Raw genomic sequence first — 16,285 nt, 5'->3', positions numbered from 1 at the left:
AAAAAAATTTTTTTATTATTTCAATGATTAGGTTCTTCACAAGTGTTTATGACCACATCCAGAGAAACTGACATCTCCCCACGCACAGGACAATCCTACAGAATAAAGAATGTCCTATGACACACATGAATTTCAAACTTCTCCCTGAAAATTTATGTAAGTAAAAAATCTAATTTGGGTGATGTGAGCCCAGAACTGACACTTTTTTTTAACATATGAGCACAAAACAATATATTGTAAAGTTTTAATATATTTAAAATGTCCAGCAATTCAACTCGTTATCAATCAAGGTAAAATGGAAATTTTAGTTCAGGACCAAAATTTGCTCACTATTTCAGGAAATGAAGTCACAAATGACAAAGCTGCTCATGATGTTGGCTTGACACTCTACATACTGATCAGTCTGCATATGTAGCTGTCAGATCCACAGTGAGAATACAAAAATAGGTACTACTTCCAACTCCATTTTATTTTTTAACTTTTTATTTTTTGAACCATCCTAGATTCAAAAGAAGCTTTCAAAAATAAGAACCAAGAGGTCCCATGCACCATCACCCAGTTTCTTACAATGAAAGGATCTTATAGAACAGTTATGGACTTGGACAGACTTTGGCCCTAGAACTGTGACCTTGTTTGGAAATAGGTTCTTGGAAGATGTTATCAGATACCACGTGGTCATACTGGAGTGGAGCACGGAGTTCTAGCCCAATCTCAGTGGTGTCCTCATTGACAAGAAGATACACAGAGAGAGAGGGGAAACAGCCTTGTGATGATGGAGTTGGGCTGCATCGGTAGGTCGAGGAATACCTGGGACTATCAGAAGCCACAGGAGACAAGAAAGGATGTTCCCCCTAGAGCCTTCAGGAAACACATGGTCCTGCTGATGCCCTCAATTCAGAACTGGGAGACAATGAATTGCTGTTCTTATAAGTCACCCAGTTTGTAGTTTTGTTACAACCGTTCTAGGAAACTAATACAATAACTACAGCACATCATCAAACACACACACAAAGCTACAAACACACACAACCAAAATCCGAGGCCAAGCACAGGCAGTATTTTCAAGCAGGCATTTTCAGGGGTTCTGGGATTTTTTTGTTTAGTATTATGTCATCTTGTTCAAGAAGCATGATTTTTTTGACATTTCATTTCCACATTAGTTATGTAGGTAAATTACGCCATTGCCACTTTAAAGTGTGGTCCATGAACCTCACCTGGGAGCTGTGTTGTTGTTGTTGCTGTTGTTAAGTGCCGTCAAGTCAGTTCCGACTTCTAGAGACCCTGTATAGCATTACCAAGGAACGACCGGTAAGTTTGAACAGTCAGCGTTGTAGTTCAACCAACCTTGTGGTGCTGTACTTTATCCCACAGCACCTCAGTATCTTAGACCCACCTGATGTGGCGCTGTAGGATAAGCAATGGTCTGCTAACAGAAAGATCAGTGGTTCGAACCCACCAGTTGCTCCTCGAAAACCCTATACAGAGGAGCTATGAGTTGGAACTGACTTTGAACAGCACATAACAACCACAAGACCAGTTGAGACTGAAACTAATTGTAGCAAGACCCCTAGGGATTCATATACATTGAAATATGCATTTCCTAGGGCTGTGCTGAAAGTGATGTTGTTGTTGTTGTTAAGTGCCATCGAGTCGGTTCCGACCCATAGCGACCCTGTACAGGGTTTCCGAGGGTGTAAATCTTTACGGGAGTAGAAAGCTTCATCTTTCTCCCCGCGGAGCAGCTGGTAGTTTCGAACCGCTGACCTTAAGGTTCGCAGCCCGATTCTTAACCATTACGCTACAATGATGGGCAATTGATGCTTAACAGATAAACTGACTTTGTTTAAGTGCTCACCAAGTGCTAACCTTTTACATGTATCATTCTGTTAATTTGCATCGCATCCCTATGAGGTTGTGATTATAATCTCTAGTTTTCAAATGAGGAAATTGAGGCACAGGGAACAGAAATTAAGTAGTGTAGGTAGGTAAACAAATCTGCAATATCAACCTGGAGGTGCATGTTTCCAAAGCACTATCATTATGTTAGGAGTCCTGGTGTGGCGCTGTGGGTTAATGCGTCAGACTGCAAAGTCATTTGAACTGCAAGGTCGGTGGTTCAAGCTCATCAGCTGCTCCTTGGAAACCCTATACAGGGTCGCTATGGGTTGGAATTGACTCGTTGGCACTTAACAACAACAACAACATCATTATGGTAAGGACCTCTGGTAGCGTAGTGGTTACAAATCGGGCTGAGAACCTCAAGGTCAGCAGTTAGAAACTACCAGCTGCTCCATGGGAGAATGCTGAGGCGTTCTTCTCCCGTAAACATTTACAGCCTCAAAAACCCTGTACAGATTCGCTATGAGTCGGAATCGACTCCACGGCACATAACCACCACCACCACCTTGTGTCAGATGTTCCTCAGATGCATGGGAAAGTTGGACAGTGAATAAGGAAGGAAGAATCGATGCGTTTGAGTTATGGTGTTGGAAGAGAATATTAAAAGTACCATGGATTGTCAAAAGAACAAACCAATCTGTGTTGGCAGAAGTACAGCCAGAGTGCTCCTTGAAAGCCAGGATGGCCAGACTTCATCTCTCATACTTCAGACATATTATCAGGTGGGACCAGTCCCTAGAGAAGGATATCATGTTTGGTAAAGTGGAGGGTCAGAGAAGAAGAGGAAAACCCCCAATGAGATAGATTGGCACAGTGGCAGCAGCAATGGGCTCAAATATAACCACGATTGTGAGGTTGGCACAGGACCCCGGTCGGGAGGTGTTTTGGTCTGTTGTGCATAGGACAGTGCCAACTCGATGGCACCTAACAACAACAACGTGGTCAGATGTTCCTGAATAGTGCAAACCAAAAACTGAGAAGTTTTAGTCTACCCAGAGGTGTCTTGAAAGGAAAGTCTGGTGATGTAAAAATCTGTCATTGAAAATCCAGTGGAGCACAGTTCTACTCTGACACATACAGGGATGCCACGGGTCACAGTCAACTCAACGGTAACTGGTTTCTTTTCTTTACGATAGTGTCAGATAGTTGTCTCTGTGGATTCCCTAAACTATGTCAACAGTTCTTTGTGGAAAACAATTTTACCCCCAATCTAAGAACAAGACGCCAAGACTAGAGAGGATAAGTTATGTGCCCATAGTTGTATAGCCAGAAAGGAGAGTCAGGATTCCAATGAGGTTCTCCTGCTTCAAAACTTCCCCAGAACATCATGCTGTCTCACTGACTTCACTCCGTCTCCTTCTGCTTTCAAATTGTGTTTCCACCATCATCTCACGAGGTCCTGCCATCAGACCCAAGCAATGAAGGCTCTGTCCCAAATCCAGAGCTTTATGACCCCACTCTCTCCTCTAGCTGTTTGCCTCTCCACAGATAAGAAGTCCTAGCACCAAGCCCTTATAGACCATATTCTGTATACTAAGAACACTGGATATTTGGCCTTGTGCAACTTCCAACGTCTGAGTTCATTCTTGGGAGGGTAGGACAAGGTACCAATAAGCTCAGCTCAGGCCTGATGACACCAAGAGGCAGCTGTTTGTGAAAACAAAGTTGGAGGTTGCTGATAAGTGCCGTCGAGTCCGTTCTGACCCATAACGACCCTGAACAGGGTTTCCGAGGCTGTAAATCTTTACAGGAGCAGAACGTCTCATCTTTCTCCCGTGGAACAGCTGTAGTTTCGAACTGCTGACCTTGCAGTTCTCAGACCGATTTGTAACCACTATGCTACCAGAGCTCCTAAAGTTGAAGGTTGTTGTATGCCGTGGAGTCGGTTCCGACTCACAGCGACCCTGCACAGGGTTTCCGAGGCTATAAATCTTTACGGGAGCAGAAAGCCTCATCTTTCTCCCGTGGGACAGCTGGTAGTTTCGAACTGCTGGCCTTGCGGTTCACAGCCCGATTGGTAACCACTACGCTACCAGAGCTCCTTTAGGTAGCAGCTGGAATTTCCTAACAGAAAGAGAAGTGGGAAAGCCAAGGATTGAGGCTCTTCAAGCATACGCTTGCTCTAGCCCACATACACATGAGAGCAGGCCTGGTTCTAGGTATTGTCCTCTGTTGTAGCCTGGATCGAGATCCTATCTCCGCACTTTGACTTGAAATTTCTAATTGATGAATCTTTGACTCCGCCTCTTGACCTCAGCTACCTACCGGTTTAGCAAACTGCTGACCCCTTCTGTAAACACACTGTGTCAACTTGGAGCTAAGGGATCTTGTGGATTAGGTTCAGAGCCTCACTCCTGAGTCACAGGTCTCCAGTGCTAGCCAATGGACCACCAGGCAGAGGCCCACTGAGCCAACGCTCCAGCCTTCCCAGCAGGCAAGGCGGGGTGCTTGAACAACGACAGGCGGGCACAGGGGAGAAGCATAGAAAGATTATCTCACAGTTCGAACTCGTTAATGAAAGAAATAAATTAACCAAGCTCATTTTTCAGGGAATTCTTGTGTAAACTGGAAATTTTCCAGTCTGTGAGCCCTGAGCCGGGTACTCCCATAAATCACAGCAAGCAGGCTGTCGCATGGCAGAGGGGGAAGGGGCCGAGGTGGGGAGCAGGCAAACAGAGGGAAGCCAGTAGGTCAGGGTAGCTATGCGTTTCCTGGGAGCGGTCCCTCCCATGTACTGCTGGGAAAAGAATAAGGAGAAGAAAAACCTATCGAAGCAACCACAGGGTCTCCGCCCACAAACAGGTCTCATATGTCAGCAAATCTCCCCACCCGCATGCTCCCAACCTGCGAGAAGCCCCCCCAAACAGGTCATTTGTTAATTGAATACAATATTAATTACCGCGTGCACCATTAACGGTTTGTGAGATTTGACTAATTAATGTAATAGGTTTTGAGTCACGCTCATTAAATATGAAAATTACGCTGGTGAAAGGTATTGGTTTCATTATCAATCTTGTATGGACAGGATAGGGGGCAGGGACCAACAGGAAGAACAGACCTCTGGCCTTCCTCTTTTGCCATGAGAAGTTACATTGTGGGGGTTCCACAAGAGCTCATCTGACATAACCCAGAGACCCCACAGGTCTCTGAAACCCTGGCTTTGTTTCTACTCCCGACTTTTCCAGATGGAAACACTCTCATGGATTCATTAATCCATTTACGTATGGTGTAGCAGACATTGTTGACCAGGGTCTAACACAGCGATCATTCCCAGTCCCCTCCGCCTTAGCCTGCCTCTACTTCAAAGGCTGTAAAAAAGGAAATGCTTATATTCCCAACCTCTCTTGGGGCTAGGGGTGGTCATGTGATACAGTTGTGACCAATGAGATGTAAAGGAGCGGTTAGGACTAAAGGAACAGATATTTTTGGTGAAGGAGTCCCTGGGTAACACACATGGTTAAACTAACCAGACGTTGGCAGTTCAAACCCACCCTAAGGCATCTTGGGAGAAAGTCCACAAGATTTACTTCTGCAAGGCCACAGACAAACCAACCTTGCAGTCCAGGGCATTAGCCTGCAGCGCCACACCCTACATGCCATGACATGTTGTTGTTGTTGTTGTTGTTAAGTGCCATCGAGTCGGGTCCGACCCATAGCGACCCTGTACAGGGTTTCCAAGGGTGTAAATCTTTACGGGAGTAGAAAGCCTCATCTTTCTCCCGCGGAGTGGCTGGTAGTTTCGAACCGCTGACCTTAAGGTTCGCAGCCCGATTCGTAACCACTACGCTACCAGAGCTCCTTGCCATGACATACTGATTACTAAATATATAATAACTATTTAGGTGATCAGAAAAGCCTGAAGCCCAGAGAGTTTAAGTAACTTGTCCAAAGCCACACAGCTGGTAATAGGAGCGCTAGAAGAGCTTGTATATGTAGGAGATGCTATAGCAACAGAGGAAATCACTGCCCGGTTCTGCGCCATCCTTACAATTGTTGCTCTGTTTGAGCCCAGGGCTATAGCCACCATGTCAGTCTGTCTCATGAAGGAGCTCCCTCTTTTTCACTGACCCTCGACTTCACCAAGTATGATGTCCTTCTCCAGGACTGATTCTAGGTCTGAAGTACAAGAGATGACGTCTTGCCATGTTTGTTTCTAAAGGTGCATTCTGTCTATATTTATAAGATTAGTACATTCTTCTGGCAGCCAATGTTCTTTGGCAACACCATAATTCAAAAGCACCAATTCTTCTTCAGTCTTCCTTATTCGTTGTCTAGTTTTCACATACATATGAGGTTATTGAAACCATCATGACGTGGGTCAGGCACATCTTAGTCCTCAAGGTGACAGCTTTTCTTTTTAACACTTTAAAGAGGTCTTGGGGGCACATCTGCCCAATGCAATACACCATAGGGAATTCATTTTCTTCTGGAGGTGGCTGCATTCCTTGGCTCATGGCCCCTTCCATCTTAAAGACCATTGAGGGTCAGTTGAACCACATGGAACACTCTGCTTCCCTCTTTCATATTTGAAGGACACTTGGATCGGCTAAAGTGCTTGGTTACGAACCTAAAAGTCAGGGCTTCATACACACCAAGCGCTCATCAGGAGAATGAGAAGACAGTCTGCTTCCATCAATTTACAGCCTCCAAAACCAAGGCTTCAGACTGACTCAGTCCAGTTTATTCATGGTCAATGAAGCCACAATGGAACAGACACCAAATCTTAAAATGCGTGTGAATCAAAATGCTAGCTGAAACGGAAAACATTGCAGGCTGCAGCCCTGCTAGACACTTCTTTTCCCTCTAGCAAACAAGGCCAGTGTGGTCTTGCACAGGAGCCAAATCTCTTGGTCAGCTGAGTTGAAAACAATGGTGCCCCATTTAAAAATGGTACCGCAGTCCTGGCAATAATCGAATGTCAGGCATCAGCTTCCTGAAATGGGTCACTGTGCCTCTTCTGAGTATCCATGTGTTGTTGCTGTTTGAACTTAGGCATTGGTTCCTGAGTGCAATGGATCCTTCTGAGGATGCATGAGGTGAGCTGGGTGAGTCTGGATGGCTTTTACTTGGAGAACAGAAACTGGGGCTTGCAGGAGATATGGAGGCAACCCAGAAGGCCAAGCTCTGTGGCTTCAGCCCACCACTCCCAGAATGGGCTGCAGTTTTCCAAGATACCATCCTTCCCCTGTAAGCCAGTCTTGCATGCTCTGTTTGGATACTCTGGCTGCTTCTTGCTAATTCATTACTGTTTTCTGGGGGAAGGGGAGAGAACTATTCTGGACAGAAACTCTTCAAGCTGCCAGCCAGTGGGGCCTGGAGCAGGACAGTGGGGATTGCAGCGGGAACTAAGAAGGCAGAGCACCCCTGAGGAACATAAATGTCCTTTCACTCTGGTTCTGTCCTCCCAAGCACCGTGAAGGGAGTTGGGGACAAGAGCCTGTTAGCGACAGTGACTGAATGCCATGTGCAGGTGCCCTGGGGAGGGTTCTGTGCCAGCTCCATTATGTTTATGGCCCCTGCTTGGTGGGCTCCTGGGCCTGCTCCCGTGGTGAGCTCAGGGTTGGTGGCTGTGTGCCAGGTAGAACTCTGGAGGGGGCAGCATCCGTGGGGAGAGACGAAGTCCCCCCCCCCCACCTGCCCTGCCGTCTTCCGTAAATGTGGGAAAAGAAGAGAAGGGAAAGGCAAAGCACAAAGACTAAGTGTTGGCTGAACAAAGATCGAGCTTCTTTTATTTTAAAGAAAAGATTAAAGAATGTTGTCAGAGAAAGGAGAGGGAGAGAAACAGAACAATGGAAGGAGAGACAGAGAAGAGGGAAGAAAGACAGAAAGGGATAAGACAGGGGGCCAGGAATTAACAAGTGACCTGGTGGCACTCCATGTGGTTAGGCACTCCACTGCTAACCAAAAGGTTAACAGTTCAAACCCACTAGCCTCTCCATGGGGAAAAGATATGGCCACCTGTATTCATAATGATTGTTGTTATTGTTATGTGCTGTGGAATCGGTTCCAACTCACAGCAACCCTGTACAGGGTTTCCAAGGCTGTAAATCTTTACAGGAGCAGAAAGCCTCATCTTTCTCCCACAGAACAGCTGGTAGTTTTGAACTGCTGACGTTGCGATTCGCAGCCCGATTCGTAACCACTACGCTACCAGAGCTCCTTTCGTAATGATTACAGCCTTGGAAATTCTCTGGGGCAGTTCTACCCTGTCCTTCAGGGTCCCTGTGAGTCAGCAGGGACTAGATTACAAAGGGTTTGGGCATCAGAGGAGGTCCCAGAGTGATACAGAGGAGTCATGGTGTGGCGCTGTAAGATCAGCACAGGACGGCTAACTGCCAGGTCAGCAGTTCAAACCCACCAGCTGCTCCTGAGAAACCCTATACAGGGTCACTATGAGTTGGAATCGACTCAATGGCACTTAACAACAACAACAATTAATCAAAAAGTTGACAGTTTGAGTCTATCCAGGGACTATGGAAGAATGTCTGGCAATCTGCTTTTGTAGAATGCAGCCAAGAGAACCCCATAGAGCACAGTTCTCTGTAACACAAGTCAGAATTCATACAATGGCAATAGTTCTCTTTTGTTTTTTTGTTTTTCTGTGTTTGGAGGGGACACCAAATAAGGAGCTGGGAACCTCAATGGTAGCCCCGGTCTTAGCACAGCAGCGGTGGCTGCATGGAAGGGCTTTGAACTTGGACCTTTGTCTTATGAAGTGATTAAGAGATTGTGGAGTGAGGCCTTGAGGAGGGTGGGCATTGAAAATAAAGCTGGGTCAGATGGGCTGGCTGAGGGCAAAAGGGCTCTATTGGAAAACAGAGTGTGGTAGTGGGCAGGTGCTCAGGGTCATCACTAATCAAAAGACCCCAGTGAGTTCGCTTTGATGTGTGGCAGCATCCCACCATCCCTCGTGGGTCAGGGCTGCCTGCCGTGCTTCCTGGAGGTTAGTGTGGTCCAGAGGCTAAGGACTTGGGCTCTGGGACCAGAATACATGGGGTCCCAACTCTGGCTCTGCCATTTGGGAACATAACTTAAATCTTCATCCTCGGTTTCCTCGTATGGAAAATGGGGTAATAATAGTTCCCCAAATATATTCATGTTCAAATCCTTGGGGTCTGTGAATCATACCTTCTGTGGCAAAAGGGAGCATGCAAATGTGATTTAGTAAGGACCTTGAGATGTGGAGAGTATCCTGGATTATTTCAACACACACACAAACACACACACAAAAAAACCCAAAAACAAATCCATTGCCATCAAGTCAATCGCAACTCATAGTGACCCTATATAGTATTTCTGAGACTGTAAATCTTTACTGGAGCACATAGCCTCAGCTTTCTCCCACAGAGCAGCTGGTGGGTTTGAACTGCTGACTTTGTGGTTAGCAGTCCACTGCCTAACCTACAGTATTACCATGTCATCATGGGGCCAAGTTTTCACAAAAGTCTTTGTAATAAGGATTCAGAGTCCAAGAAGACGGTCACGTGATGATAGAATTAGAGGTTGAAGTGATGTGCTTTGAAGATGGATGAAGGTCCTACAAGCCAACTGCAAAAGGCAAGGAAACAGTCCCCCCCTCAGAGCTTCCAGAAGGAACCAGCCCTGCTGACACCTTGACCTTAACCCAGTGAAACTCATTTCAGACTTGCAACTTCCAGAATTATAAGTGAATAAATTTGTGTTGTTTTAAGTCACTATGTTTGGGGCAGTTTGTTACAGCACCAATAGGAAATAAACACATCAGCTCATGGTTGTTATGAGGGTTAAATGGGGTCAATGATACTTAGAACCATACCAGGAGCCTGTAAGGGCTCAAGCACGCCTCATAGTAACCTTGTATAGGGTTTCCAAGAACTGGTGAGTTTGAACCACAGGCCTTGTGATTCAAACCTACCTTGCAATCCAGTGCAGTATCCTACAGCAGCACACCAGAACTTCCTTTAAAGCATTAAGTAATGTTTTACTAACAAAAATCCCTACATTGTTGCGGACAACAATGTGCCTGGCTACAAAACCATATTTCCTAGCTTCTGGTGAAATTCGGGTGGCCTTTGAGGAGTTAGAAGTTATTGTGTGGGGCTCCCAGGAATTCTCTTTAAAAGGGGCTGTCCTCTAGCAAGTTCATGCCTTTCCCCCTTCCTCACACCAGAAAGGTGCTACAGTCATCTTACAGTCCTGAGGGGTCCGTGGGAAGCTACATAGTGAGGGTGTTGGAACAGAGGTAGAAGGAGCCTGGGACACCAACAACATCGGGAGTTTGTCAAACCACCCTGGACCTCCTGCCTCCTTGTCATGAGAGGAAGACAAACTTGTTTAAGTAATTGGTACTCTGGGTTCTGTAACCAGCAGCCAAAGTAAAAGTTAGATACCTGTATATTCTAGAAGATTAAGAGAATGTGTAGCAAAAGAAACAAAAGGACTGACTTGTGAAGGTGGGGTGGGGTGAGGTGGGGTGGGGTGAGACATGTCTGAGAAGCATCAAGTCACCTCAGTAGTTCCATGACCTGTCCCCATGCCACAGAGTGACAGTCCAATTGCTGTCATCCTGAAAGCCAGGAGAGAGTCTGGTTCTCTGTAGAAACCTGTGCAGGTATTCCTATGTTCTCAGAACAGCTACTACAAGCCAGGGGCGGCTGGGTTCACTGCTTTGAGGTCCCTCCCTCACTGAATGGGGTGAAAACATAGTGTCTCATTTGTTTTGCCTTCGGTATGGATTGCATCTCAATGTAAAGAAAACAAAAATCCTCAGCACTGGACCAATAAACAACATTCTTGTCAACAAAGAAAAGATTGAATTTGTCAAGGACTTCATTCTTCTTGGATCAAACATCAACACTCATGGAAGCAACAGTCAAGAAATCAAATGACATATTGCATTAGGAAAATCTGCTGCACAAGACCTTTTTAAAGTGTTGAAGAGCAAAGATGTCAGCTTGAGGACTAAGGTGCACCTGACCCAAGCCATGGTATTTTCAACAACTTCATATGCATGCGAAAGCTGGACAGTGAATAAGGAAGACCATAGAAGAATTGATGCTTTTGAGTTATGGTGTTAGAGGAGAATATTGAAAGTGCCATGGGCTGCCCATAGAACCAACAGATCTGTGTTGGAAGAAGCACAGCCAGAGTGCTCTTTGAAGGCCAGGATGACCAGACTTCATCTCTCATACGTCAGACATATTGTCAGGAGGGACCAGTTGCTGGAAAAGGATATCGTGCTTGCTAAGGTGGAGGGTCAGAGAAAAAGAGGAAGACCCCCAACGAGATAGATTGGCAAAGTGGCAGCATCAGTGGGCTCAAACGTGGCAACAATAGTGAGATTGGCCCAGAACCGGACAGTGCTTCATTCTGTTGTGTATAAGGTCACTATGAGTCAGTACCAGCTCGATGGCACCTAACAACACCAACATTTGTTTTGAGCTTTTTCTTTTTCTTTACCACGTTATAATGGAACTTTCGAGCATATAGAAAGCAGAGAAAATAATACAATAGACCTTTTTGTATCCAGCACCTAACTTCAACAATGATCAGTTCATGATCATCTTCTTTCCTCTGTATTCCCACCAACTTGCCAACCCCAGTCATATTTTAAGCAAATCTATGACATCGTTTTATTGCATCTCTAAATATTTCAATATGTATCAGCAAACGATAAAGTCATTTTTAAAAACCACAAGCCATGATAACATCTAAAATAATTACCAATATATCTCTTTTACTGCTTATCGGATAACTGGTGTTCAAATTTTCCTGATTGTATCATAAATGTTTCTTTATAGTTTGTTCATTTCATAATCCCATATAATGCAGTTGATTGACAGATCTCTTAAATCTCTTTTTAAACACACCCCTTTCTTTCTTCTCCTTTTCCTTTCTTCTCAAAATTGATTTATTAAAAGCTATTTTGTCCTATATAGCTTCCCATGACCTAGGTTTTGCTGATGGAGTATTTATGTATGGGTTTGTGTAGTAGGGTTCTCAGTCCCTGTACTTTAATGGTTATATCACAAGCTTGACCTCATTTAAGCTTGGTTGTTGTGTTGAGTACTCATTTCCCTCAGGAGAAAAGGCACCTACGTGTGGTTGATATTAGAAGCTATTTGTGATTATTGCCCAGACCTATTATTTCAATAGAAATTACAAAATGGTGATATTCTTACCTATCTTTTCTTGTTTATCTATTAGTTAGACTTTTGTCCAATAGAACTCTTTGCAATGATGTAAATGTTCCTTATATGAATTGGCAAACATAGTAACCACTAGTCTGGTGTGGTACTGTGGGTTAATGTGCTGGATTGCAAACTCCGTTTAAACCTCAAGGTGGCAGTTCAAGCTCACCATCTGCTCCTTGGAAACTCTGTACAGGGTCACTGTGAGTTGGAACCAACTGAAGGCACTTAACAACAACGGCCACATTGGAGTCCTGGTGTAGTGCTGTGGGTTAATGCTCTGGACTACAAGATCAGTTTGAACTGTAATGTTGGTGGTTCATGATCACCAGCTGCTCCACTATACAGGGTCACTATGAGTTGGAATCAACTTGACAGCACTTAATAACAACAGCCAGCCACATGTGAATATCAAGTATTTGAGATGTGCTTAATGTAACCAAGGGCAGAATTTTAAATGTTATTTAATTTTAATTAATTTAAATAGCAGAGGATGTTAAAGCTAAAACCCAAAATCCATGGTATAAGTTGATTTGCTCTCAGCTAGTAACTAAAAAAGCACTGGCACTTTAAATACTATCAGAGTCATCTGGTCATCCATTGTGGACAAGTTTCAGCGGAGCTTCCACACTAAGATAGACTAGAAAGAAGAGACAGACCACTTCTGAATGGCTAGCCACTGAAAACCTTATGAATAGCGTCAGAACATTGTCTGAAACAGTGCCAGAAGATGAGATCCTCAGGTTGGAAGGCACTAAAATTATGAAAGGCTACCTCCTCAAAGTACAGTTGACCTTAATGGTGTGAATGTAGAAAAGCTATCAGGAACTTCATTTGCTGATGGGGTACAATTTAAAATGAGAGGAATTAGCTGCAACCATCCATCAATAATCAGAATGTGGAATGTACCAAGTATGACTCTAGGAACATTGGAAGGCATCAAAACTGAACTGGAACACATAAAGATCTCTATTCTAGGCATTAAGCATTCCAAGAGGTAGCATATGATGAAGAGCCCATGGTATTGAAGGATGAAGTTCAAGTTGCATGAAGACACTGGTAAAAAACAAGGCTTTGGGAGTGTACAGTATATAAATTGAAATCTTTCAACAAACTGATGCAACACTGGAGGCTCTTGCTCATCTATGCCAAGAAATTTGGAAGACAGCTACCTGGCCAGCTGATTTAAGAGCTCTATATTCATGCCCATTCCAAAGAAAGGAGACCCAATGGAATGCAGAAATAATCAAACAATATCATTAATATCATATGTAAGTAAAATTTTTCTGAAGGTAATTCAAAAATAGTTATAGCAGTACATTGACAGGGAGTTACCAAAATTCAAGTCAGATTCAGAAGAGGGCATGAACCAGGATATCATTGCTGATATCAGGTGGATCTTGGCTGAAAGCAGAAAATGCCAGAAAGATGTTTACTTGTTTTTTATTGACTATGCAAAGGCTTTTGACTGTTTGGATCATAACAAACTATGGATAACATTGAGAAGAATGTGTATCCCAGAACACTTGTGTTCATGAGGAATCTGTACACAGGTAGTATTTGTTTGAACAGAACAAGAGGATACTGAATGATTTAAAATCAAGAAATGTGTGTCCCAGGGTTGTATCCTTTTATGGTACTTACTCAATCTGTATGATGAACAAATAATCTAAGAAATTGCATTATATGAAGAAGAATGTACATCAAGATTTGTGCAAGCTTCATTAATAACCTGCAATATGCAGATGACACAAGCTTGCTTTCTGGAAGTGAAGAGGACTTGAAGTACTTACTGATAAAGATCAGAGACTACAGCCCTCAGTATGTATTACATCTCAATGTGAAGAAAACAACAATCCTCACACAGAACCAATAAATAACAGCATGATAAACAGACAGAAGATTGAGTTGTCCGAAGACTTCATTTTGCTTGGATCCATAATCAATGCTCAAGAAACCAAATGATATATTGCATTAAGCAAATCTGCTGCAAAAGTCCAGGAGCGGAGATCCCTGGACCCATCAAGGGAGAAAAGCAAAGTGTGGGACCCTGTCCAGGGAAGCAGTGACACAAGGGATGGAGGAAGAGATGATGGCCTGGAGAGAAGGAGCGGCCTGGGACTCTGGACTCAGGGAGGGAGAGGGGCTGTGTGCTGGTGGCCAGAAGGCAGGCATGCAGGGCATACCCTTTGGTTGTTTGATGATGCATATAGGGTATTGTAATCATTGCAATGAAACAAAATACCATAGGATGAATGTAAAGATAATGTTCTCCCATGTAAAGTAACACATAATTCACAATCAAAAGTTAAAAAAAAATTTTTTTTTAATCTGCTGCAAAAGACCTCTTTAAATTGTTAAAGAGCAAATACGTCCATTTGAGGACTAAGGTACACCTGACCCAAGCCATGGTATTTTCAACCACCTCATGTGCATGTGAAAGTTGAATAATGAATAAGGAAAATCAATGAAGAATGACAGCATGTGAATTCTGGTATTGGAGAAAAACAAATAAATCTATCTAGGAAAAAGTACAACCAGAATGCTTCTGAGAAGTGAGGGTGGAAAGACTTCTCTCAGACTTTGGACATGTTATAACAAGGGATCAATCCGTGAAGAAGGACATCATGCTTGGTAGAGTGGTGATAGTGGTTGTGTGCCACTGAGTTGATTCTGACTCACAGTGACCCTGTATAGGGTGTCGGAGGCTATACATCTTTATGGGAGCAGAAAGTTTCATCTTTGTCCTGCAGCATGACAGGTAGATTTGAACTACTGACCTTGTAGTTAGCAGACCAGCTCGTAATCCACCATGCTACCAGGGTTCCTTTGGTAAAGTGGAAGGTCAGAGAAAAAGAGGAAGACCCACAATGAGTTGGACTGAGTCAGTGGCAGCAACTATGGCTCAACCAAAACAACACTTTTAAGAATGGCGAAGGACTGACCAGGTAGGATTTCGTTTTGTTGTGTTCTGTTGTGGCTCAATGGCACCTAATTACAGTAATCAAAAGTTTGGCAGTTCAAGTCCACCCACCAGTACCACAGAAGAAAGGCATGGTGATATACTTTCATAAAATTACAGTCATTGTAAACCTCATGGAGCACAGTTCTAGTCTGAAATACATAGGATAGCCATATATGGCTGTTACTGGATTGTTGTTGGGTGTCATCAACTCATAGTGACCCCATGTAACCGAGTAGACCTGCCTCATAGGGTTTTCTTAGCTGTAATCTTTTTAGAAGCACATACCACGTGGGTCCAAAATGCCAATCTATCAGGTAGCAGCTAAGAGCTTACCCTTTGCACAACCAGGATTTCAGAATTCTAGAGCTTCTATTTTCTTTGCCCCTATTGTCCCTGTCCTGCTCAGTCAGAAGTCTCCAACCATCTCATTCTCCTGTTTGTGGGGCTTTGTCCTGAAAGGGAGCCTCCATTTAGTTTCAACAGCTCCCAGGTCCAGAATGCATCAGTGTGCTCTCACCTGCACTTCTGATCCAGCCAAAACCCTCCTCCCACAATTCCACTAGCCTTGGATGCTCTTCTTACGTGGTCTGTGTGCTTTAAGGAAGTTTGGAAGGTCTCTAGTTCATGTAGCCCTTGGCCTTCTGTTTCCTTAGGCTCAGTGGCTAAGACCACACTAATCATACCACCCAAAATGAGACATTTTTCTCATGAGCTTTCATCACTGGGTAGCAAAGGGAAAAAATCAACATGGAACTCCTTTTTGTCCCAGGTGTGGAGTCCAGAGGTTCACACCTTGGTTCTACTACTGCTCTGTGATCTTGAGAGTTATTCAACTTGTCTATGTCTCATCTGGAAGAGAATGATGCCTGCCTTCTGGGGTTTTGTAAGAGTGGTTCTATAAGGCTTAGAATATGCTAGGGACACAGTGAGAGTTCAGTCTGTGTTAACGCTTTGCTGTTGTTGTTGTATGTTGTCAAGTCAATTCTGATTCAGGTTGCTGTTGTTAGATGCTGTTGAGCTGACTCTGAGTCACAGAGACCCTGCATACAACAGAACAAAACACTATCCAGTCCTGCTTCATCCTCACAATCACTTTTAGGTTTGAGTCCATAGTTGCAGCCACTGTATCAACCCATCTTGTTGACAGTCTTCCTCTTTTTCTCTGACTATCTACCAAGCATGATGTCTTTTTTTCAGGAACTCCTGATAACATGTCCAAAGTATATGGGAGGAAGTCTGGCTATCTTCGCTT

This window comes from Chrysochloris asiatica, unplaced genomic scaffold (genome assembly GCF_000296735.1).
Source record: "Chrysochloris asiatica unplaced genomic scaffold, ChrAsi1.0 scaffold00070, whole genome shotgun sequence".
Taxonomy (NCBI): Eukaryota; Metazoa; Chordata; class Mammalia; order Afrosoricida; family Chrysochloridae; genus Chrysochloris; species Chrysochloris asiatica.
The sequence above is the reverse complement of the archived record's forward strand: the minus strand, read 5'-3'. Positions refer to the sequence as shown.